The 27034-nt window shown below is 42.2% G+C and overlaps 2 long non-coding RNA genes across 2 annotated transcripts in view; one reads left to right on the top strand and one right to left on the bottom strand.

Annotated features, from left to right (window-relative positions):
• Positions 1-22564, top strand: part of LOC310712274 — a 92174-nt gene extending 69610 nt beyond the window's left edge. The window contains exon 3 of the long non-coding RNA XR_014528833.1: positions 22466-22564. This is a non-coding gene — a long non-coding RNA (uncharacterized lncRNA). The remainder of the gene's footprint in view (positions 1-22465) is intronic.
• On the bottom strand, positions 616-27034 carry LOC310712254. Its single transcript, XR_014528808.1, has 3 exons — positions 26812-27034; positions 22736-22807; positions 616-3011 (listed from the first exon to the last, which is right to left on the bottom strand). It is a non-coding gene; the product is annotated as an uncharacterized lncRNA (long non-coding RNA).

Below are 27034 nucleotides of genomic sequence, written 5' to 3'. Positions count from 1 at the left end.
CTCAGAGTTTGTTCAAGCCCACAAACTTCTGTCTGTGACAGAGCCCCTCAGACATGGCTGCTCTAGTCACTTGCAGATTCCGACAGTGGTTGCTTTCGGAATTGTTTCCAGCATAAAAGCTCCTTAACGGAAACACGTCTCCTGGACTCGCGGCATGACAGTTTCCGGCGAGGAGTGGGTCTCCCTATGGGAGCTTCAGATACCCCCCCCCACACTGTTCTCGCTGGACGTGTCCCTGAGCCCTCCCTCCTGCTCGCTTTCCCTCAGAGATCCACCTCTCCCCCTGCTGGTTCCTGCTTCAGCTGCTGAGTCTCTACCAGCCTCCGTGAGCCCTTCCACCACCTGTTCCTCCGATGGCAGTTCCCTGACAGCCATTTAGCTCAGTATTGTGTATTCTGAATGGCAGCAGCTATCCAAGGTTTAAGACAAGACTCTTTCTCAGTTTTGCCATGAATTCAACACCAGACCTTATTTATTTATCCTTTTATAATATTTGTATCCCACCTTTCCTCCAAAGAGCTCACGGTGGCATAAAGAATAATAGAATTGTAGAGTTGGAAGGGACCCCCAAGGGTCAACTAGTCCAATCCCCTGCATTGCAGGAACCTCAAAACATCCATGACAGATGGCCATCCAACCTCTGCTTAAACACCTGCAAGGAAGGAGAGACCACAACCTCCCGGGGGAGTCTGTTCCAGTCAAATAACTCTTACCATCAGAAAGTTCTTCCTGATGTTTAATCAGAATCTCATTTCTTGTAGCTTGAAGCCATTGGTTTGGGTCCTACCCTCCATCACAGAACGAACAAGCTTGCTCCATGTGACAGCCCTTTAGATATTTGAATATGGCTATCCTATCTCCTCTCAGTCTCCTCTTTCTGAGGAGTGTGGTTTTCCACCTTCCCATTTTATTCTCACAACAACCCTGTGAATTAGGTTACGCTGGAAGGCAGTGACAGGCCCAATTTCATCCAGTGAGTTTCAATGCCAGGTGGGGATTAGTACCCTGGTCTCCCAGGCAGGTTCTAGGCAGACAATCTAACCATTACACCACACTGGGTTATGATAAGTATTGTCTCTCTTCCCCCCCCCCCCCAATTTAGTTCGTGTGTGTATCTGTGATTTTTCACAGCTAGTCTGTTTCTTTTAATACTGACTCTTTGCTAAGTTCTTTAAACTTTCTCACAGCTGCTATTAGTCCTCAACCATATTGGTGGACAATGCAAATCCATTCCACTACCACACATACTCAGGTGTTAGAATTATTTCCATTCCTTTCTCCCAGCTTTTTATTGGTGTTCAATAATGTGTAAGTGGAAAAGTCTGTATGTTAAAAACCCCTCCCCAAACTTTGGAAAAATATTCTGTTTATAACCTACCTGTCCTCCAAAGAGCTTGTGCAGCATGGTTCTTCTGCTCCCCATTTTATCCTCACAACCACCCTATGAGATAGGTTAGGTCCAAGGTGACCCAGTGAGCTTCAGGGGGCTGAGTGAAGATATGAACCTTAGTCTCCCAGATCCTAGTCCAATGAGACTACACCACACTTGCTCTGGAGCACCTAGGCTTCATAATGAAACCACCCAGTGTCTAGTAGGCTAGCCAATAGCTCCTCCTCTTCTGGAAGAACTATAAAGGCTTCCTTTTCAGGCTGGAACTTTGTCTGGGTAGCAATAGTACGATTCACTACTGATCTTAGCCCAGCTCTGACCATTGTCCACAGGTTCTTTCAGAATAGCTTTAATGGGTGTTATAAATGGCCATTAGCTGATCACCTATGGTGAGCAACAATTAGTTCAGGTGATTAGATGACAAGTTTTCCCAAACTTTCTGAGAGAACACCTTCTCCCGTCTCAACCTACATACCTGTTAAGATCAGCAGAAGATGCTCTCCTGGTGGTCACTGATTTTAATGAAGTGCAGAAGCCATAGAAGAGTCGTTTCAGTGGTGGCTCTCTGTGGAATGACCTCACTGAGGGGCATCTTACCACAACCTTATATAAGTTTAGATACCAGTTAAGAACCCATCTCTTTCATCCAACATTTAGAAACTGATGGGTTACATAATTTTTGTGGTGTTGTTAATTATGTAAGTTATGAGAATAATTTTAATCTTTCTGTTCATATGCATTATGTTTTTATAATGCCCCCCTTTCGCAAGCCGCCTGGAGACCATATTTTGGTAAGGGCAAGATAGAACTCTTTTAGTGAATAAATTAATAAGCAACTGGAAGAAGATTGGATTTTTTGTTTTTTTTAGGTTTTTGATGTGCCCTATAAACGACTGGCTGAAACCTGTGCATGCAGAGAAGCTAGTAGCAAACTGCGCACAGGAAACCTCTGTGGGTTTATTTCTCCAAGGCTGACTTTAAAATCTAGTTAAATTTGCAAATATCTTTGACTTCCCTTTCTTCTGGTTTTCTTTTCTTTCTCTCTCCTCCTTTTTTCCCTCCCTGTGTGTATTTTTTTAAACACCCCAGCATCTTTTCTTTGGCATGTTTCCGATTTCCCAAGCTGCAGCTGCGCGGAGCTGAATGGTAAATCAAACACCCTAAAATCTGTTGTTTTAACACAATGTCTAAGATTTGCCGATTCTCTTCCCCTCTCTCATTTTTTGCGATAACCACGCTGCCTCTTCTTTGTGTGGCATCCAAATAACTAATTGGGGTAGCTAAAGCCTGACCTGTGTTTTTTGGTGAAAATTAGCGGGTAGGTTAGGGGGTGAAAAGCGGATAATTCCCAAGCAGTTTAGATAAGTAGATATTATAGGCTTGCCATGTTAATTGGTATTAAATATTTTTTTAATCACTGGTGGCTTTCATCATCAGGCTCTCTTGTGGCAGACAGCATTCTCTCTTCTCTTACAGCCCTGGCTCTTTGCATCTTTGCAGTGCTCTTTCAAAAGACATTGCTGTAGCTTCTTTTTCATAAAGGCCAGGTCACATGGTCCTGTCGAGCTTGATGGCTGAATGGCGCAAGACACTCTGGTTTTGATCCGAGGCAGGCATGTGACTAAACAAACATAATTATTTATTGATTTATTACACTTCTGTTCCGGCCCTTCCTCCCTAAGGACCCCAGAGAGGCAAACACTAAAGTAGTAAAACAATGCAATTAAAAAAAAAAGCAGTTAAAAGATTTAAACATAATTTTAAATCACTGGGCAGTATCCAACGTTAGTTCTACCCTGAGTAGACCCATTGGAATTAATGGACACAACTAACTTAGGCCCATTATTTTCCATGGGTCTACTCTGAGTAGGCTTAGGTGGATGCAGCATCTAAAAACATGTTTAACAGTCATGTATGCTCACAGATAATACAGTAGCACCTCGGGTTACATTACCCTTGGATAACATAAACTTCAGGTTGCAAAAGCAGCAAACCCAGAAGTGTTTCGCCATGTGTGCATGTGCAGAAGCGGTATACTGCTGTGCGCATGCCTATAACAGTGATCCTCAGGTTGCAAAAACCTAAAGATCCGGCCGGACCTCCGGAACGGATCTTGTTTGCAACCGGAGGTACCACTATAATTTCAAAGTTGCCAGCAATAGTATCTTTCCAAAGCCTAGGTGAAAAGGAATGTTTTTTAATTCCTCTTGAACATTAATAACAAGGGAGATAGACTCACCTTACTAGGGAAGCCATTCCATAAATAGGGAGCCACCACTGAGAAGGCCCTGTCACAGTTCAGAACAGCACCCAGCAACATCATCACCTGCCAGTCATAGGACCTGAGATGGTTGATATTAGGTACTTGGCTCTAGTGTTTGAAACTCCCATTGTTCTACACACATTTTGCAACAGGGAATTTCATTAGCGCGAGCAGTTCCTGAGCTCTGGGTGCAGTACTATGCCTAAGATTTCAGATTAAAACTGCAGAGAGGAAGGAAAGGAGGACTTTTTCTGCCTCCCCACTTCCAGCTACTCTCTGAAGACTGGAGAAGAGACCCTCTTATGAATATTAGGGGGGTGGGCAGGGGAAGGACTAGACCACATGAAAAGTGAACATAATATTTAAGCTGTAGTTATTCATTTTCAGCTTTGTATTGTTACATATAAAAAAACCCCTAGGCTTTCCATTTTTGAGCCCATAACCCAAGTTTAAGGTGCTCCTAGCTTTCATATCTGTTTCTAACACTGCTTGGCTCCCAAACCTTTCAGGTCTTGTGTGCTAGTAGTAACACCTTAAATTGTGGGGTGTATCAAATGGGCTTCAATACTTGAAGTTCTACAAATAACATTTGGTTCGGGCTCAGGAAATGCTTTCAAAGGGGAGAGTAGAGTGCATGTTTCAGAGCTCACTTGAAGGCTAGCAGAGCCTGGGCACAAAGGGAGACATGGATGAAAGGATGGGGGGAAATTTGCCAAACTAATGACTATAGTGGTACCTTGGGTTACATATGCTTCAGGTTACAGATGCTTCATGTTACAGACTCCGCTTACCCAGAAATAGTACCTCGGGTTAAGAACTTTGCTTCAGGATGAGAACAGAAATTGTGCTCTGGTGGCAGCAGGAGGCCCCATTAGCTAAAGTGGTGTTTCAGGTTAAGAACAGTTTCAGGTTAAGAACGGACCTCTGGAACACATTAAGTTCTTAACTTCTTAACCCAAGGTACCACTGTATACGTTAATTATTAAGACATAGACAAGCTGCAATACTTTTTTATATAATAAAGAAGGGACTATGCTAAATTGTGAAGGATGGAAGATGATAGAAAAACACTGATGGGGTGGTTTTTAAGTGAAGGGTAAATGCATAGGATTCTGAAAGCTGTAAATAAAATGGGGGGGGGGGGGATTTCCCGTATGGCCAGAATTAAGCCAGATGATGTGATTGAGGGAAGTGACCCTGCCTAAGAAGACTGGGATGGATTGGGAAGGATGCAAAAGAATGAAGAGGAAGCCAGCAGGTAGAAAGGCTGAGTTAAGGATAAATAAGAGACAATACTAAATTAAAAATGCCACCAACAAACTCCACTTAAAGAGCTAGTTCAGAGAACTTGCCAAAGATGGGGAGGAAAGGTAAAGGTAAAGGAAAGGTAAAGAGCAAAGATAAAAGATTTATAGTATCAGCATCCCTCCCCACAAACATTGTGAGTGGAGAGTGTTGGGTGGATTGGAAGATAAACTTCTCAATGAGCAAACTCCAGCTCTACTCCTTTCCCTTTCCCCATGCTGCTGTTTCCCTTATATGGCATTTTCCTACACCCTATCATTTTGTTGACAGGCTGTCTGGCTTAGGTCATGCATTTTTAAAACTCTGGACATCTTTAAATATCTGGGGGGTGTATTTGCTTCAAATTGCTTCTTGGTGGCTTTTCCTCTTGACTTTACACTCCCTTCCTAGAGAGACTAGCCTCACACCCTCCTTGTTGACTTTCCATCTGCTGGTAAAAACTGTTTCTTTCAAGACAGGTCTTTGGGAACTGGCTGCTTTTAAGGAAAGGACGTTTAATATTGATGTGTTGTTTTCACTATTTGCATTTTAATTCTTTTCATTTTTATAGTTTCATTACTTTTTAACTATTATCTTTTATTTTGAATGAGTATTATATGGCCCCTGTAATAGTGCCAGTTCTGCACTGTTTCATTGTCATTGTTCAGTGTGTGTGCATCTCAAGTGAACTATGCTGGTTGGTTTATGTAGGACTGGGGGACCTTCTTTAGCTTGAGGTCCACATGCCGGGGGCGGGGCTTCCAAGAGCCACATGCCAGCTCAAAAAGTGGAGCAGAGCAACAAGGCAGATTTTACCTTTGTACAGCGGACTAGTTTCTACACATACACATCCTTCATCCAGACACGCAAGAGCTATTATCAAAGTTCAGGAACACATTCCAGCCAGCCAAAAACACTCAAGGAGATTACAACGCAGGGCAGTGAAGGTGTGGCCTGGGAAGAGGTCTGGTGACCAGGTAAGGTGCCCTAGAAGCCCACATTCAGTTGCCCATCTATATAGCAGCCTGTGAAGAGTCTTCAACAATGTATAAAGGGGAAGAGGGTGTTCAGACACCAAACCTTGCATTGATGGTAGATGAATTACTCACACACCCATCCTGCAAAAATAAATAAATAAATCTGCATTTAATTTTCTGTCATTAATTTTCCCCTCCTTGTATTTTCTGCAAGACTGTCTCTGTTCTCATCTGGGAAATGCTGGAGAGTATGGAATGGCCATAAACATTTGCACATCAAAAGTTCTTTATAAATTGTTCACAATAAATGGGATATATCATGATAACTCCTTATTGTGTGAAGAGAATTTAATTATAAAATCACTAAAGCAAAAGAAATCACAGAGACAGAGGAAGGGAAGTATACAAGGAGATGTAATGGATTGTATAAACAGCCCATTTTAATAAGAGAACACTAGCAAAATTCCTGCCCCGTGTAGCTAATAACCAGAGCATTGCATTACACTCACAAACAAAAGGCAGGAAATTCAAAGATAAGGTGGACACCTAGTCCTTGACTCCAGCCATTGTTACAGAATGGCCCAAAGATTATGTGAGAGAGAGGAGGTGTCACTCATAACTTTGTTCTCTTCCTGCCTAACCTTGAGGAAGAGGCTAAGTAGGGCCATTGCTGAATTCAATTTGTGGTTGCCCACAAATTTTTCAACCCAAAGACCACATACTCATGGCCAACCTGACAGGTTCCACATGCCAGTGGATGGCAGGGTCAGGGACAAAAGTGGGCAGAGTAATTGGTATGGTAAATTGCATTCCAGCCATGCAAAAGCCAGAGGTTTCTACACACAAGGACACACAAAGTGATTTGACAGCCTTTCTCAAATATCTAAAAGGCTGTCTCATGAAAGATGGAGCAAGCTTGTTTTTGGCTGCCCCGGAAGGTAGGACCCAAACCAATGGATATAAATTACAAGAAAGGGGATTCTGACTAAACATTCTGACAACAGGAGCTCTTTGACAGTGAAATGGTCTAAGCCTTTCTTAACCTGTGGGTCCCCAGATGTTGTTGAACTACAACTACAACTTCCTAAACATTAGGAAGAACTTCCTGACAGTAAGAGCTGTTCGACAGTGGAATTTGCTGCCAAGGAGTGTGGTGGAGTCTCCTTCTTTGGAGGTCTTTAAGCAGAGGCTTGACAACCATATGTCAGGAGTGCTCTGATGGTGTTTCCTGCTTGGCAGGGGGTTGGACTGATGGCCCTTGTGGTCTCTTCCAACTCTATGATTCTATGATTCTATGATTCTAACTCCCATCACCGCTAGCTAGCAAGGCCAGAGCTCAGGGATGTTGCAGCAGCTGTGTAGAGTTTCAGGCAGTGCTAGCTGGAGACATAGGGAATTGAACCTGGACCTTTCTGCATGCAAAGTGTATGCTCTGCCACTGAACTATGACTCTTCCTCTTTCTTTCTTTCTTTCTTTCTTTCTTTCTTTCTTTCTTTCTTTCTTTCTTACAGCCTTTTTCCTGATAAGCATTAATGGCTCCTTTACAGCAATATGTGCTCAAGGGTCTTTTCGAAAAGTGGATATTTGACCTGACAGACCTTGGCTGACAGTCAGGCTCCCATGTATGCATTCTGAAGCTTTGTGCAAAACAGAACATCTCAGCGGAATAAAGGAATTTACAGACTATTGCTTCATCACGTAGCAGCCTATGTTCCTCATCCCCCCGTTTCTGTCTTTTCAACTTGAAACAAAACCTCTCTTTTAAAACCAGGTTAAATGCAAAGCTTCTAAGTAAGACATTTAATAAGTAAAAATAATCAGGGATGTGCAAGGCTTCCTGGCAGAATTCCGTCACAAAATGTGCAAGAGGCTTTTTCCCCCCCGAGCCATGGATTTTGGCAACAAAACCCCATCATGATTCTTGTTCGCTTTCTTTCACTACTCCACTTATTATATTTAATCCCATATTTGCTATATTTAGAGAACACATATAGGCAAGTTTACTCAGAAGTAATTCCCACTGAGATTGTTGGTCTTTAACTCCAGACAAAAGTCTTTAGGATTACAGCCATAACCTCAAACAACCTGTGTGTAATTCACTCACAATAGCACTGCATCATGGGCGTTATAGTCATAAGGAATCATATATATATTTAACCTTTACATAGAGAGAATCACCTTCAGTTTCACATTTCAGGGTGCCCTAGACATCCTGAAATGCTGGGCCCCTTCCTCTGTCAATAGGTGCTCTTCTCCATTTATACATCCTGGTGGGATTACCTGGCAACAGTGGTAGACAACAGCACCAGTCTAAACATGGACATGTGGCTGGGGCTAGCCACTAGTTTATTTTCTCACAAATGCTCAATGGCATTGTGGGGAATTTACATGGCAGCCAGACCCACCTGCCAGTTGGTGCTTTTAGCACCAGGTTTTTAAAGAAAAACCTAGGAGAGGCCTCAGTAGTGGGGCTCTCTCATTGTTCCGATCTATCACTAAAGAGCAGGTTTTCCCTTGGAAAGGAGTGGGGCAAGGGGGGAACCTTCTCGTACCTGTTCCTAGAAAGCATGGGTCAAGTGGAAAACCACTCAGACCTGTGCTTCCTAGGCACAGCACAAGCAGAAGTGTGGACAAGCCCAGTGTGAAGAAGCACTTTCTTCATAGCCAACATAGTTAAAATACAGAATTTGCTTCCACGAGATTTAATGATGGTCACCAACTTAGATTGCTTTAAAGGGAGGGTTGATAAATTCATGTACAATAAGGCAACCAGTGCCTGCTCAGGTGCTGCTTGCAGGCTTTTTCTATGGGCATCTAGTTGACCACTGTGAGAAGAGGATGTTGGAATAGATGGGACTTTGGCCTGATCCAGCAGAGCTCTGCTTATGTTCTGTATTCCTTTGTTTCTAAAAAGACATCAGAGATCCAACAGGTATGCTGGGAGGGTGAAGAGATTAGGTACATTTTTGCACCCAAAACACACAGTTGGGTGAATGTATCACCCAACCCATCCAAATCTCACAATATTATAAGCCCCATGTATGCCACCATGATCTTAAAGGAAGAGCAGCATAAAAGTATGACAGATATTATAGCAGTGGGGGGAAATGCACATTTGTACATGAACTTCAACACAATAGTTTATTGAGCTATGAATATGCTGATTGGCCAACCAATCTATGTAGTCTGTCCAGGGTATGTTGCCACAGCCTCCTGTCCCATATTCCTGTTGTACTTTTATATAGGTCATTGTGCACATGGTCCTTCATGTGCGAAAATTATCACATCCCATAGGAATCAGTGCTAAGGACATGCTCCACACAACCATTTTTATGAGTCATTGACTTGTTCAGTAGATGCACTGGTTGGATAAGATGTGTTGAACCACCCACCAAATCTTAGACAAACAAATCAAGACATACTGTGTTGCAACACAGTATATCTTGTTTTGATTTGTTTGACTAAGATTTTTCCAGGGCATCTTGTCTTGCATAGAAACATGAAAAGAGCACTGCTGGGTCAACAAATGTCCATGTATCCCAACGTCCTATTCTCACAGTGGCTAGTGGGAAACCCACATGCAGAACATGAGCACAATAGCCCTCTGCCACATTTGTTCCCCAGCAACTAATATTCAGAGGCAAACTGCCTCTGATAGCCATTGCAATTTGTAGGCACTGAAAGCCTTGCCCTCCATAAATTTGCCTAATCTTCATTTTAAAGTTGTCCAGGTTGATGACTATCTCTACATCTTGTTGTAGCAAGTTCCACAGATGACCTATGTGCTTTGTGAAGAAGTATGTTCTTTTTCCAGTCCTGAATGACCTAAAATTCCAGCTTCATGACTCCTTGCTTGCCTAGGTTGTGGTTAGAGAAGAGTGTATGAGTGTGAGTAGAAACTAGCCTACTGTACAGAAGTAAAATTTACATTTGTTGCTCCACCCACTTTTGTATCTAGCCCCACCTACCAATGGCATGTGCCCCCCCCCCCAGAAGATTCCCCCCAAAATGGAATGTGGCCCTTAGGGTGAAAAAGGTTTCCTACCCCAGGCGAAAGGAATAGCTGTCAGGTAGTTAAAACACCAGTAAGCAAGTCTCTTAACAGTGATAGGCCAGAAATGGTCAGATGTTTCTACCTGTGGCTTAGAAAGTCCTCCAACTCAAGCTTCCTTATTGGTCTGAGCAATTAACAGAACTGGCCCAAGCTATTTTACTTCCTGAAACAAAGGACATGATGGTACTTCTTCCTGCCCCCATTCCATGTACGGAAGGTGTCTAGACTGGCAATTGAATCCTACTTTATCACCAGTGTTGGATTAGCATCCTCCACTGTATGTGAGGGAAGCAGGCCAGTATAGGCTGTGTGGAACACACACCTCTGATTTCCAGCAGCATCCTGTTTCTGACTGTAATGTGTTTTTGAATGCTGATGGTGCCTCTTGCTTAGGTGGAAAGGTGATGTGTGTGTCTGGAGTGTTCACATTTGTTGCTCTGCCCACTTTTGCCTCTGGCCCTGGACACCACTGGCATGTGGCCCCTGGAAAATCACTGAGAATAGAATGTGGCCTTTGGGCTAAAATGGGCCCCTGGTGTAGGTCATACTAAGCCAGATGTACCAAGGGGCTGTTCCATTATAAGGAAGCTTTCTGTACTCTAAGGCAGGGGTTGGCAAGGTTTACCTCACCTGGGCCGGTTCACTCCAGCAGAGATCCCTCTGTGGGCCTGAGCACACCCACAGACGCAATTTCCGGCGCCGTGGAAGCAAGTCCCTGCACCGCACTGGTTTAGCGCAGTGCACGAGGACTCGCTGAGCGAGCAGCTCAGTTCGTGGTGGCTTGTGGGCCAGTTAAATGACCCCCGTGGGTCACTTGTGGCCCCTGGGCCTTAGGTTGCCGACCCCTGCACTAAGGGAAACTGCTGCTGCCACCACCTCACTGTGATTGCCTCACTGCTGTGCCAGTAACCCCAGCAGTTAGCTGGCTCTGCTGTAGAGCTGGCTCCAGACTTCTTTTACCTCCTTTCACCTCTGACTCATTTCATCCTGCCCTCCGACGTGACAGGAGCCAGGTGCAACACCCTGGCGGACCTTTGAAAATCTCCTGAATGCCTCTCCTACTTGTAGGAAGAACGCCTAGGGAATGGACTGTATCTTTCTCTTTTTCCTCTTCTCTCTCTCTCTTTCTCTCTCTCTCCCCCACCCCCAGTCTTTCTTGTTAGGTTGATGACAGAGTCCCTCTTTCCCATCACTCGCCCCCACCCTCTCTCCCTCCCTCTCTCTCTCCCTATCAGCTGCCTAATCTGCCTGCATATTCTGACACACACAGCTGCGAGAGATGAAAACTGTGCTGTTGATAGATGAAACTTTGGATAAGATTACATGGTTTTGAATATCTTGATGACATATTTGTCTGAAAAGTCTTTTAGAGGACAGCCTAATATAAATGCACGGAAATGTTTCTAATGACTAGCATTTGTCTACGGTCTCCATTTGAAAGATGAAACATTCACATATCATTTGCATTTGTATGTGAAGGCAAACTTTTCAATAAATGCTTCTTCCAAGTGAGAAGAGTTAACTATTTACTCAAAACATGCCCGGACGATTACATTCCGGGTGTAATTGGCCTCCACTAGAATTGGCAGTTGCCACACTCATGGCAGTATAGACCTGATTAAGGCTGGAAGTTGTTAAAAAATACTGGTGATGTGTTATTTGCTTATGTCCCTAAGATGTTTCCAGAATAATTTCTTGATTTGATTTGCTAGTGAATTATCTGTCTCGGTAGTGGAGTAGATACTAACATGGTATCCCATATTACATTCCAATAGTTATCTGATCACAGACAAGATTGAGGACATCTCCAGAGCAATGTTCTCTTTTGCAGATATATTCTGCAACATGTCATTGACACAATCATTGTGCAATAGTGGTGTGTTTATAGTGAACCAGCCACATGTCATTCCCCTTCTTTAGTTGTTCTGTGATGCTTCCCCAGTCTGATTGCATTATTGCTGTCTGGAGGGGACACACAACAAGAGTGACACACACACACACCCTGAACATTTGTGGTCTAAGGAGGTGCAAGATTTCAGCAGGAAGTTACAGGACATGCACTGATGGAAAACAAAGAAGTACGTGCACCCTGAAGCCTTTGTAGGCACAAACAGTATTAAAAGCAGGATTGCAGCTAACCACCCTCATTCAGTCATGAGCACAAATAATCAAGAATGCACAATAAAAAGATGTCTGGAGAGGGGGCAGTTGAAAACAACCTGTCAAATGAATTTATCTCTTTCTTGCTAATGGAAGATGATAGGAAATAGCATAGGACTGAGGTCTAAGTAGACTCATTGCTAAGACATTAGCCTTCCAGCCAACGGACATCAGCCACCATTGCTGTTGCCCCTATGTGACTACAGGATCCAAATGGCATCACATAGATGCCAGCAATTATGCCAGACTGCTCATTTGTGCAATTACCTAAAGTTATATGGAATAAATGCGGGGGGGGGGGGTTGCGGGGTGCATAAGTTTCTCTGATAGCAAAAGGAAAAAGCTTTATTTTTCAAACTCTCAGTGAAGTTACATTGGTAGCCTGATAATAGAGCCTTCGCTAAAACAAGCTGCCCATGTATCCTGGAATAACCTTTCCACCCATTAATTATTGCAATTAGGGAATGTAATATTTAGTTAGCTTTTCTTAACCTAAGAATGGCATGTTACATATTATTGGAAATGGCCAAAGCAGGTTATCTGCATGTCTCAATGGGTCAACCTTTACCTTTCCTATTACAGGTTATCCGTGTCATTCTTGGAAATCATTGACTTCCTGGACATTGACTCTGTCATGGAAAAATTGTGGGGGGGGGGGAGTCTTCCTTGCAGAAAGATGCTGAATAACATTTTTCAACTCTCCTGCTGGTGGGGAAAAGGAATCATTCATTTTTGCTCCTCTCTGCCAAATCTGATTGTGATGTTCAGATTAGGTATGAACTTTTTTTTTAAAGAAAATTCACTAGCATTTTAGTGTGAATTTCTCCTAATGCACACAATTTTGTATGCAATTTTACCTAACAAAGTGCATATTTGTATGTTATTTTCACTAATATACCCAATGATATGCTCTACCAAAATACATGCATTTTGTACATGTTACTTAGGTGGAGAACTGCACTGTGAAATTCAGAGAAGTGCAAATTTTGAAGGATGACTATGTTTCAGTTCATGTAATGCTTCAGAAAGTGCCAATCCTGTATGATTGCCTTCACTGCAAACTGGATCAGATTTCTCCTTCATCCCTAAATCTAGCATTACACTGTTGTTCAAAAGGCAAGGCTAACTGTTAATGCTTGTTATTGCAGTGAGATATCTTGTGACAGTCCCTGTTATGGTGCTTTTAATGCCCAGCATATGATAGCAGGTTGGGTCAGGAATCTCAACCCTTGTTCTATAGACACCAGCTGAAACATTTAAACTTAACAGGGTCACAACATGGTGCAGACAACAAGAAATTTTGCAAAGAGAAGACTTTGTTTTCATCCCACCCTTCTGCCAATTTTGGCAGCATCCATAAATTTATTTGATGCACTTTATATGTTTAATTAAAACATTATATTAGCACATTTACAGTAAGTGATAAAAACACTCTGGTGGTGGTGGTGTAATGGGCAGAGAGCCTTTGAAGCAATCGGCAGATCTGAAATTGCTAGATGTGCACAAGTAAATCAGATACAGAATCCATAAATTGGAACGAATCTCTTCAAATTTTCTGCCACTTCATATATATTAAAATGACTTCTTTTAAGTGTTCGTCAGTGTGGACTTGGCATGTGCAGTGTATTTCATTAGGGTGTGCACCCAGGGAATTTGATTGATTGATTGATTGATTGGTTGGTTGGTTGATTTAATGTCAATGAAGGAAGGGGGGGATGACAAGACAAACAAATACAGACTAGGAAAAGCTAAAGAGGAAACCAACCAACCACAAGGGTGGTCAAGAAGCCAAAATAATAGATATATCCTGCAGAAAAATATACCTCTACCAAGATGACCAGAGGCAGGGCAGACCTGCACTGTTGATCCTTAGCAGTGCTATGAATCAAAAACATAATGCAGCCATTGGACTAAGTACAGGATCTTCTTTGAATGTGACAAATAGTGTCAGATTCTCAGGAGGCTTCTGGTGGCCCACCTTTATGTGTCACTCACATATGTTTCCTCACAGAACAAGCCAGCCTTGTGAATTTGATCATGAAAATGATTCTGGAGCTCTTCCACCGGGAGGAAGCAGTACTTCTAAATCCACCACCTGCCATCAAACAGCCTTGAAGATGATACTCTCCTGATCATTCCATTGTTTCAAAAACAGGTGATAAAGGAGATAATGAGCTTGTGAATCATTGCTGTTTGAGCAGAAAAACACACATACTCACTGGCCATTGAAACACTTGTACTCCTGACCCCAAGATCAAATCCAGGACAACTGCTGGATGTAAAGTTCACTTTGTCTGGGCTGGCAGAAGGAAAACAAGCAAGGCTGTTTATTTCCTTCATTAATGGGGAGACTGGAGATCAAGTGTCCTGCCAGTACCAAAACCTGGCAGCTTCTTTGCAGGAATCCGGTGTCAAGCCAAATCACTCCTTGTAGTGCGAAATTCTGCCCTTTTTTAAACATTTAAAAAAAGAACAGGTCATGAGAAAACATGAAAGTGACAGATTCTCACATAACTGTCCATTTCTCTCTAGCTTGGCTTTGCATTTTATTTTAATTTGCTTAGCAACGTAAGAGCCTGGCTGCTGGATCAGGCCCATCTAGTCCAGCCCTATGTCCACACAGTGGCCAACTGGATGCCTCTGGGAAGCAGGACCTGAGTGCAACAGTAGCACACTCTGTGCTTGAAATTCCCAGAAGCTGGCATTCAGAGCCAGACTGGCTCTGACACTAGAGGTAGAACAAAAAGCTTGTTTGCTTATTCGCTTGTTTGTTTATTTTGTTGCCAGATTAAAAAACAGATTAAAGAGAGCCAGCATGGTAGTGCGAGGGGTTGGGCAGAAATTTAGCTTGCATAAAGCCTTTCTCAGTGGGCTTTAGTGAGGCTAAGAAAAGGAGTGTCAAAAGACCTGTGTCAGGCATAGGCAAACTCAGCCCTCCAGATGTTTTGAGACTACAATTCCCATCATCCCTGACCACTGGTCCTGCTAGCTAGGGATCATGGGAGTTGTAGTCCGAAAACATCTGGAGGGTCGAGTTTGCCTGTGCCTGACCTATGTGCACTCCTGTGAGCTTTTAGGAAGAAAGGCAGGATATAAATGAAATATATAATCATTTAAAAAATAAACCCTGGTCCTTGAAAATAAAACACTTCAATTTTATGCAACTATGCAGATTTGAATTACTAATCATGTGCAGTATGCCACCAAACCTCCTTTATAAGAGCCTAAAATGTTCAAGACTATTTTTGTTGTGTAGCCTACCACCTCTCAAACTGATGCCCCACCCTTCCCCTCAATGTTCCCCAAATGCTCAGGATGCTCATAGGTGAGGTCACCACTCTTTTGATCCACAGCAACATTGTGAAGTAGGATACATTGCACAAGTGGCCCATTGTGATCCAGAGAGTTTCATAGCCCCCCCAGGGGTTTGAACCTGGGTCCCCCTAGTCCAAGTCCAACTCCCTAGCTACTGCTTCGTGCTTATTCTCCATAGCTTATACTTGTGTGAGCCATAATTTATGCATTTATGTCAGAGAAATTCTGATGGGCTGTATTCATGTACACAGAGTAGACCCAGTGAAATTTACAGACCTGACTAACTTACATCTATTCATTTCAGTGGGTCTATTCTAAGTAGAACTTAGTTGAATACAACCCACCAACTTTAATGGAATAGTGGGGAGAGTTGAGGGCTGGAGAATAAATTATTAGTGTCCTCACTAAATCCTTCCAGCTGCAAAGTTCTGGCTCTGTACGAAAGTTAATGGCTACCCAATGTACTAGATAATGCAAAGCACAAACAAAAAGCAGAGTGGAAATGATGCCAATGTATGCTGGAGACTGATTATGTAGAAGTTATCTAATTCTCATTAGTGATTCTGTGTTAAACATTCTGGAGTGTCCGGATGTGAATGGGGCAGTGGGGGGTGGGGGACAATTGCTCTGCTCTGTCCAAATATTGACTAGGATTAGAAGTGATGTGATTCTGTCTCATCTCCAAATGTCTCCAGCACTTCAAATCTAAGCCTTTCATTAACATTCACCATTGGCTAAGGGGCTTCTTTAGTTTATCAGGTTTGGGGTTAGTTAGACACACACTTCACATTCCAAGACCTCAATATGTTGACTGCTACAGAAAGTTGACTACCACCCATGATTCATCTAAGTTTTATTTTGGGTTGACTCATTGAAATGAATGAACATTACTAAGTTAGGCCCATTCATTTCAACTGGTCTATCCTCAGTAAAACTTGGTTGGATACCACCCTTTTGTCTTGTACATTGGTGGCTAAAATGCTGTAACCCCAGCTTATCCAAGGTGATGCCTGCCAGATGTTGCTGAACTACAATTTCCTTTGGTCATGCTGGCTGGAACTGAGGGCAGCTGCAGTCCAACAATATTTGGAGAGCACCACCTTGTAAATTACATTGAATTCAGTGGTACCTACTTCTAAATCATTGCTAACACGAAGTGTCTAAAATTTTCAAAGCACTGTACATATATTTTAAAGACCAGAGGCTGTTCCCCTGCTTGCATTGCTTGTCAGCCCTGCCTATCTGCTACCCACTACCACAAAAAACCCTAAGTCATTGCCAACCACTCTCCCTTTACAGCTGGCCACCCCTCCCCTCACATCTCACCCCAAACACTCTTCCCATCAGATCCCCCAACCCACTCCTTCAATTTTGCCTAATGTATGTATTTTTCCAAGCAAGCAATTTCTTCTAGTATGGTTCATTTGTATATAAATTATTTTCACTAATGTATACATTTTTATTCAAAATTTTCCATAATCTACTCATTATTTGGCTGGAGAATTGCATTGCAAAATTCAGAAAAGTGTGAATTTCAACAGATAGCTGCGTTTTGAGTCGTACGTAGTTTTGAGAACTGCAAATTAGGTAGAATCTGAACTGAACTGGATGCCTCCTCCATGCCTACTTCTGTAGACATGGTAAGAACTGTGCTGTAAATAGATCTGCCTAGCCAAATCTGTGGGAAACAGAATGGGGGTATAGAAAGTTCTATAGACTGATCTATCAGGACTCTTCTTGTGGATAGCACAAGACTGCATTTATGACTGGATAATCAAGATATGGGGTTGTATCCAATGTAGCATTCAGTTAAAGTCACTTAGTGATATACTTGTTCTGCTGGTGAAATCCTTTGCACCAGCAGAATGTTGTTCTGCAAGAGAATGCCTGAGCAGATTGCTGGTAACTTTTGGGCACAATCTGTTGTGCAAGGAGTTTTTGCTAGTACAACTGTTGTGTTGGATTCCTCTGTTGTACAAAACAATTAAAACTCACCTATCTGCTAGTGTAAGAATCCTTGCACTAGCAGACAGAGAATGTTGCATACAGCCCTCAAATTTTTAATACACCATTTACACACACACACCCAAAAAGCACATCAACACCTCTGTGCACTGTACCTTCCAAATGCCAGTTATTAAACTCGAGGTCTCAAATTCTTTGGGCAGGCTTGCCCCCGCCCCCACCAAACCAACCCCTTGTGTTAATTTGACCACTGCAAAACTGCCCCCTTGAAATAAATGTATCCAGAGGCCTTGCTTTAATGCTCTTAATCTTTCTCACACATTCTTTCTACGTTAGACATCCTTGGGCATAATGAAAACCTATGTGCCATTTCAGCAGCAGAGCACTGTGGGTTTTGACCTGTTCACTGTCTGACATCAGCAGATCTATCTCATTGGGTGAAAGTAAAAAGCTTGTGATTAAAAAAAAAAAAGACTAATACACGAGTAATGCCGGGTCCCATTGTGCTAACGGCCCTCTAGACATCACTTGTTTTGATGGCAAAGCTCTTGGACAGCAAGTGCCTACTGTGTAGGGCAGGGCAGCGTTCATGAGTGGGATGGTTGAAAGAGCTGAGATTGGGGAGTGTGATGGTTGGTTGCTTCCTGAGTTGCAGCTGCATCATTCCCCCCCCCACCCCCCTGCTAAATATTTTCTGTTCATCTGCAAACTTTGAGGTTCCCCTAAGCCTATGGATACCTTTCTCTTAGGAACATAGAAACTGCCTTAGACCCAGACAGACTATGGGTCTATCTAAGCACTATCTGAGCACTAGTTCGTCTAGGTTTCAGTCAAGGTTCACTCTCAGCCCTACCTGGAGATGCTGGGGACTGAGCTTGGGACCTTTGCATGCAAGGCAGATACTCTACCACTGAGCTACAGCCCTTGCCCTTCCCCACCATCTTATGCATGGGTGGCCCTATTTTGCCTATATGAGGGCTGAACATCAGAAACAGAGGAAATGAAAGAGTAGTACCCAGATCCCAACTGATCAGAACACATCTTTCGGGGTTGTTAAGATACAACATATGGTTTATGCCCTATGTCCTACCTATTGCATTCAAGTTGCCCCCCCCCAAGGAATTACATGATATGCATTGGATCGGTGATTGATGGTTTGCAGTTTAACCTACAGTAAACAACAGTTAATTTAACATAAAATCACATGAAAGTCATGTTCAAGCTGTAAAGAACAAAAACTTCAGTGAGTTGTTGACTTTCGGCTTTAAAGCTTTATTTCAATTTATTTAATGAGGTTCTCTCTCCTCTCCCCCCCCCCCTTCTCAGTACTTGCATTTTAAAAACAGCATACATATACAATTTTACATGAGAATTAACAATTTGTGTCTTAGTAAATGCTGTTAAAATTTGCCTGCCATCTTCCATCACATCTCATTTGCTGATTAGCAGATAGGTAGCTTTCTTCTTATAAAATGTGAAATCTCATTAAAATTCTAAATTTTTCCATAACTCAAAAATATTTCAGATGTATTAGCTACAACACAAGTCAGAATTTCTGATTTGGGTTTAAAATAATATTAGATTTGTTTAGCAATGAAGTTTTCAAAAAGCATATTTTGTGGGGGGTAAGTACATGGAATGGATAATCAAACTGTATAAATGCTGTAGCAAAAGGGAACACAAACACATATATACAAACTACATTGAGATTTAGACATTCCTTTTTTAAAAAAGGAGTTTATGATAAGGAGGGGTTGGAATCTATGTCTAAAATATGTAATAGATTGGGGTGGGGGCATTAGAGAAAAGAACAGCAAGAGAAAAGGAGGAAGCTACCACATTTACCAACAAGCAGAGTCCAATTTGATGCTCTGGGTAGGTTTAAAAAGATTTCATGAGCCTGAAAAATAAAGAGAAAGTAAACTTATTCCAACTGGTCAGAAAGCTGTAGCCAGAGAAATGGATTATAGTAGTCTCAAGAAAATTCAGGGAACAGCAAAAGCGGGGGGCGGGGGGGGAGATAGCACACTTACCTCTCTATTCTCCCAGATATACTTGCTGGGTGCTTTTATACAGTGGGGTGTTGATTTTCTTTGTGCATAAACTGACATCTGGGTCATTTCCCGCTGAAGTATATACAGTGGTACCTCAGGTTAAGTACTTAATTCATTCCGGAGGTCCGTACTTAACCTGAAACTGTTCTTAACCTGAAGCACCACTTTTGCTAATGGGGCCTCCTGCTGCTGCTGCGCTGCCGGAGCCCTATTTCTGTTCTTATCCTGAAGCAAAGTTCTTAACCTGAAGCACTATTTCTGGCTTAGTGGAGTGTGTAACCTGAAGCATATGTAACCTGAAGCGTATGTAACCCGAGGTACCACTGTATTGTGCAGTCATCCTGATTTGTTTTCACAAAATTTGCATGTTTTCACAAAATTTGCATGTTAACACAAAATTTGCATGGTGTCACCGTCAAATCGTTGTTGCTCTGTCCTTTCCACTGCAGTTTTCAGTCACTTTTCTTATCACAAAAGGTTGTTTTTTAAGGCGCATTTGTTGTGCAACAGTGCTACTTAGCCATTGCTATTTATTGCAATGTACCCACATTCCTTGTGGTGGGTTATGAAGGTGCACTCAGATCGCACAGCGGGCATATACTGGCATCTCCTCTACCTGCTGCTGGACTACAACTCCCATTAGTCCTAGCCAGTACTGCCAATGGCCAGGGATGATGCGAGTTGTAGGCCACAGGTTCCTCTCCTCTGCGCAACTGGATACTGAACTGCATAAACAAAAGCTGCAAGCGCACTTCCCACAATACCCACAAGCAGAGGTAAACTGTTATGCATGCATAGACCCAGTCAGTTATTTGGTAATAGTCTGTTCATAGTGTGGGAGGCAAGAGCAAAGGCTGGATTTGCACCCTTGATCTCCCCCACCTTGGAGAGATCACTGGTTTCAGCACTATTATCACTGGTAATGCAGCTGTATGTGCTACATGTAATGTACAACTCGATTGTACACCTCTACTAGCCTCTTGCAAAGAACATTGGATTGAATCCTAAGTTTCTCTTCTGCTCCCCTAAGGGAAGGGGCAATTTATGTCAATTCCCATCCATCTATAACTCCACGCACCATTTTCTAGTATTCCCAAGGGTCACTGTCACTCTACCCCCAGGAGCAGATATGCAGGTGGTGCAAGGAGATGCAGCAGGAAAGCAAAGGTGGGGAAGTCGTGTTCCATGGATGTGAATTCTGTTCCACTGTATCCTACATGATATCTATAAAATATATCTTGTCACTAGCGATAGGGGGAAATTTGATTCAGTTCACATTTTCAGGCTAACATAACTAATGTTCACTTTTTGAAACAACACACAAACTGAAACACATTCACACTTCTCTGAATTTTTCAGTACAGTTCTCCAGCCAAGTACAGTGGTACCTTGGGTTAAGTACTTAATTCGTTCCAGAGGTCCGTTCTTAGCCTGAAACTGTTCTTAACCTGAAGCACCACTTTAGCTAATGGGGCCTCCTGCTGCTGCCGTGCCGCTGGAGCACGATTTCTGTTCTCACCCTGAAGCAAAGTTATTAACCTGAGATACTATTTCTGGGTTAGCAGAGTCTGTAACCTGAAGCGTATGAAACCTGAAGCGCATGTAACCCAAGGTACCACTGTAATGTGTACAAAAATGCATATATGAAGGCAGAGTGTGCAAAGAGGGGAAGCTGATTTACAAATACGTGCTTAGTATGCACAATTGCATGCAAATATGTGCATATTAGGAGACATTTGCACTAAAATGTTGCTGAATTTTCATGAGGACTTGCTTTTTTTATAAAAAAAAAATCCACAAACTGATGTGGAAATGTAGAGAAATGAAGTGTAGAAAAAATAAAATTAAATCTGAGAGAAACTAAAATGGACAGATTCGCCCATTCCCTACTCATCACAGATGAGTACACGCCCCAAGGAACTACAATCAACAAGAAGTTTCCTATTGTGTATGCCCATATCACGTTACTGTGTTATTTTATATGCATACCTAATATAGTAAAAAAAAAAATCAAAAATCTCTAGATTGTTAGCAACTTGCAGGAGAGTTTCAAGCACATATCAGAAATTTAGATTAAACTGAAGTGGGTTAAATTGCCACCCTGGTGCAACGGATCCCCTTAAAAAAAAATTAAATTATTGCAGTTAGGAAAGTGATGGGGAAATGCACTGAAAAGTGTAGAATGAATAATTAACAGGAAGGCGTATAGCCACCACACAAGCAAATCAGGATGAATGCATGATAAATGCTCATTGTCATATAATCTCACTGAAAGCAAATCGGGACGAATACTCTATAAAGACCAGACATTGTGTAAGCTTTGTGCAAACAAATCAAGATGGATGCTCAATAAACAGGTCATCTTGTGTACAACAAATAGGCCTTGTTTTTGATGGCACAGGCCCATTCACATCCAGCCGGCACATGAGTGCCCTGATGAACATTGTAACATAGCCTGCTTCTACGCATGGATTTCCTTTGCTAGATTTGGATGATAATGTATGAAGTCTTTAAATCTTCTTTAGCTAAGTCCCATCTCCCCACCCCACCCCACCCCGGTACTGTATGTGTAAATGAGTAGATGCAGGCTGACCGTCAATAGAACATGATGTACATCGACTTCCAGCATGCTGCTGCAAGTCCTACTCAAAGCAGAATGCAAAAGGGTCGGTGTGCATGTGCCATCGGTGGTATCAGTGGGTACAAGTTAATTTGAGCAGCAGCTGCTTTTGCCATGGTGTAGTCAGTTGTGAGAATCAGCCTTAAGAAAAGAGGGGAAAGGATTCCACTCAACACCCAAATCATATGGTTTCCCTGAGTTTCTCACAGTTGTTTAAATGGATACGCTGTGATGCAGCACATAATTATGCATGCTCGATTCTTATTGGTTTCGATGGGGCTTAAGCATGCATAACTGCACACTGGATTGAAGCCACAGTGATTAAATAAAGGGGGTGGAAAAAGGAATTGGAATATGATTTCTACTCAATTTGTTATTGCAGCTGCATTTGGATCTAATCTGCTAGTCTCAGACCAAACTTCCAATTTATCCCAACAAGAAGCAGAATTATCAACAAAATACAGCGTCAGATTTGACCTCCAGACAATGCAATCCATACAAGAAATTAGAAAAGGGAAATCACAAATATATGTGTGTATATAACTGCTGCCTTTTGTTGTCTCATGATTCATGCCTCTGAAACAGACATGGGCATTCCTCTTTATTAAAGATAAACAGAAGGGTTGACAGGGCAAATTAATTTCATACATACAAATTAACTCAGCTTAGTCTTTCCTCTTCCCCACACTGAGACACCACCGCCTGGATCATTCTGTATTCCTTCCTGCCACCAGAAAACAAGAATTTATTGGACATATGTTTGTGTTCCACTTAATAAAATAATACGCCAATATTTTCCAGATCAACTTTGTTAGTAATTCATGAAGTGACTATTTATGCTAATCAGGCAGAAATATGTTTGCAGGCCTAATGCATTACATAAATTTGAATGCAGAATGCTCAATTATGAAATAAAATACAGGTGATACAAATAGTAAATTACACCCAATAAATATGTGTGTGTGATTAATGGATCTTCAAAGAGAGAGACGCATTGCTTGGACATCTGTGAGTTGTTTAAAAAGAAAAGGATTAATAAACACTGAATTACAAGGATGATTATTTCCATCATAATTCACCTATTTGTGATGGCTTCTAGTTATCAGGCTGCTGTTTCATAGCTATGTATGTGAAGTAAGACTTGTTTCCTCAGCAATTTTACCCCTATCAGATTATCTCGTCTGATTCTATTATTTCTTTCTCGTAAATCTGCTAACACTGATTTGTTATTTGCTTGCCCCGTTAACGGATCCGAAGCACTGTTAAAAGGATTTATCTAGCTCTGTGCCTAAGAGCTGTTGATGCCTTCGCCTTTTGTTACCCCGTGGAAGTCTTTGGGAAATCAATTTGGTTGCTTTTCATACTTAAATTCAGCGGACACCATTCAGTTCTGCACCATAAAATAAGACACTGGATAAACAAAAGGTGCAGTAACTGTACTTAATGTGCTGGCCTTGATAGATGAGTTTGTTTAAGTCATAACAAATGACACTCAAAGTCAATATAACTCACAAGAGGTGTATTGCCTACTTTCTAAACCCTCCTCTGCTTGTTTACTCAGCTAAGGAAGTCTTTCATATGCACTTGAGGCTTCTCCTGCCCCCCTCACTGAGGCAGGGATGGTACACTGACAGTGTTACATATTGCATTGAATCGTTTGTACTTTTCTGCAGAAAATAAATATAAGTAGAGATAAATAGATATATACAAACATGGACATACATGCATGCATCTACTCCAATTCAGGAGGTTTTTAAGTAACTGAAGTTAGCATGTGGAACCCCAGTTTTAAACTGTGCTTTCTTCAAGAGGGCAATTCTTGAAAAGGAGAATATTAAAGCAGGGCATTAGTGATTGTAGATTGATAGAAAGACTTCAAGCAAACAAAAAATAGCAAGGGGGGGAGCAGACTGAGGGAATTTGGCCTGTCATTGCTGCAGAAAGACAGAGGGTTGAATGCCTCTAATTGAAATGAAAGTGTGCAATTGTTAGAGAAGAAACACTCCTAATAGAGAACTGTAAATGTTTAGACATCCATTGTGAGAAGCTAAATAATACGGGAAAATGCTGCCAAAATGAGAATTATATGTTGCAGGAAAGAGGACAGTTGTGGTCTTCCTTTCGAAGGTTTTCTTTAAAACTGTTCACAGTCCCCATGGTGTGCTACATAATAGACAACATTTGACAGTCCCGTCACCTCGAACAGTCAAATAAGGATAATCTGGCATAACCAGTAATTTGATTTGATATTTTGGGGGCCAGAGCCCAGTTGAGTTAACAGCACTTTATTTGCATTGCTAAATATCAGCTCAGATTCTGTTAGCCACAAAATACAGTACTTTGAATTCCCTGTTTTAGCTTTCAAAGCTTACTCAGGTTTGGGAGGGGGAGGACACACACTAATTCTGGAGATATAGCATGTTAAAATGCCTCTGTCCAAAGAGACTGGTTTTGTTTTTGTGCCCCTCCCACTGAGGAGATGTTTCTAATTCCGTGCAATTGCTGCAAGTGTGAATTGCCAAAGAGCAATAAGTTTTCATTTAAAAGTATTCACACATGGCTGTGATTCATGGGAGGGAAGGAGCTAAGTGATCTATCGTGCAACATTCATCTTGCTCCGGGAAAAACCAAATAGAAGGAATTAGACTGTCGTGGTTGAGATTTATGAGGATGAGTGAGTAGTTTTTGTTGACAATTCCAACCAAGTCCTCCAAAATGGGAAATCAAACTGGACACATCCTATTAACTTTCTCATAAATACTGTTTTCTCAAGTTTCACCTGAGACCTCAGCTTTTACATTATTCCCTTATAGTGACCCCCAATAATTAGCATTCACACACATTTTTTCAGCTTTGTTATCAGCTTGTGACACACTCAAAAGTCTTGTGTAAAAGTCTGTGGATGACACACGTGGCATACCTTGATATTAAAAATCCTGACTGCAAAGGCTGAGATATGTCAGAATACGCAAAACACATATTTTCTTTACCAACCTGGGATTTTGTTACTACTGGGAATGAGGACTTCGAAGTCAGATGAGAAGCCTCTACAAACAGCTACTTAGTATAAAATTTTAAACAGGAAATTCTGAAAACATGCAGAAGCCATTGCACTGAAGTACAATGTTCAAAAGGCTGGTTTAATATATGACTAAGTGTCAGGAGTCGGGTTTCTGAGAATTACTTTTCAGATAAACAACTTTATAGCACTGCACTTAATCTTACTTACTAGAGACATCTCATTTATCACTGAATTACAAGTAACTTTAATTCTATTGATGTTGCCATAAAGTCAGTTGAAAATCAAGGCTGGCAGTTTTAAAGATTTTTGTCTTATCTCTCTCCCTCTCTCACACACCCATCCCTGGAACAGACACCGCTACCAGGAACAATCCCCTTTCCTTCTCACTTCCTAGAAAAATACTGCAGGCTGCATCCTAAATAGAGAAATTATAGAGGTTTATAGCTTCGAGAATCCATTGACTTCGAGGGGTTAATGTCAGGCTGTCGTGCAAGCGCTGCCAGCTCTAAACTTTCCTTTTTCTCTCTCTTTTTTAAAAAGGGCTTTTATTTTATGGATTTTTTTCCCTTCATCTAAAAAATTGGAAGCTGTTCAACTCGAAACCGATCTGTGCCGAAAGGTGGCGCTGTCGAGGTTTAAACGGAACCCATTCAAGCAGGATTTTTTTCACTTCGCGCAGCTTTTCGGCGTTGTTTGTTTTTGGCGACATTCCTTCCCCCGCCCCCGTCTCCCCTCCAAAAGGGAGAAACGACACGCGATTATTATTAATATTGTTATTATTATTTTGCGTATTAAATGAATAGATCGCCACCCATTTCCAAAGAGGATCTGGATAAATAATATTAAGGGACTCTGTCGCTATTTCTTCAAATGCAGTTCATTGGGACAGCTTTTAAGGCAAAACTTTATTTGTTACTATGCAAAGCCATTGACCGCGGGGGAGGGGAGAGGCGGGAAGCGGGCTGCCAGTGGCTGGCAATTAGCAACTTTTCTTAACATTTTGACCCTCTCGCAGATCCATCGATGGGAGGTGGGCGGGGAGATCGGGTATCGGAAGAAGAAAAATGAAAAAAAAAAGAAGCAGAGGCGCGGCTTGCGAAATCAGATGGTTCCATGACACCGGAGCAAAGGCCAAAGGGTGTCTGAAATTTGTAAAGAGGAAAGTCTTGGACTTGCTCCTGCTTGGGGATGCGGGGGGGGGGCGGTTGGAGAGAAATGCTCTCCGGATTAACTCTTCCCAAGCCCATAAATCCTCCAAAGATGCTGATGCGAGTTGGAGCCACGGGGGCTATCCAACAGCACCGTTCATCCCCATCACTGACCCATCCTTCTCCCCGCGGAAAAGATTGAGCTGGTGTGGTGTATAATCTTCTTCCACCACCCCCGGAAGTCCGTGGAACCCCAGCCTCCTCGCTCTCTTTAGCACGTGTCCTCGCTAGATCACTCCTCGCAATTTTTGAAATTTGGAATCTGTGAGCGCGTGTCTGCTCCACGCGGGCGGGGGGGGATACTTAAGGGGGGAAAGGGTGGGCGAAGATCAAGCCTTAGGACAACTCCGGGCAAAGTCCCAACGCGGAGATCAGTGTTAACCAAACAGACACATTTATTTATTTATTTGCAAACGCTACCAACCTAGAAAAAAAGTTAGCTCGAGATGTACAAGCCAACGCATGCAAGCACTCATACAAGCAAGGGAGCATCCTTACCTACTGAACAACACCAGCCATCCCCAGCCACGAGACAAAACATCCCCTTGGCTTTTCTCTATTCCTAACTGTAATGCCCGGTAGAGATAAATAGGGGCTCTGCCCCCCGCTTTTGAAGAATGAAAAATGGTGAGTCCCCTTCCGAGGGACTCCGGAAAATCGCTTTCAGTCAGGAAGGAGTTAAAAAGTTCTGGTCCCAGCTGACAGTCAGCTGATTGGCCCC

The sequence above is a fragment of the Podarcis liolepis genome, assembly GCF_965112155.1.
Source record: "Podarcis liolepis genome assembly, chromosome: 7".
Classification (NCBI taxonomy): Eukaryota; Metazoa; Chordata; class Lepidosauria; order Squamata; family Lacertidae; genus Podarcis; species Podarcis liolepis.
This window is presented reverse-complemented; position numbering and strand designations above follow the sequence as displayed.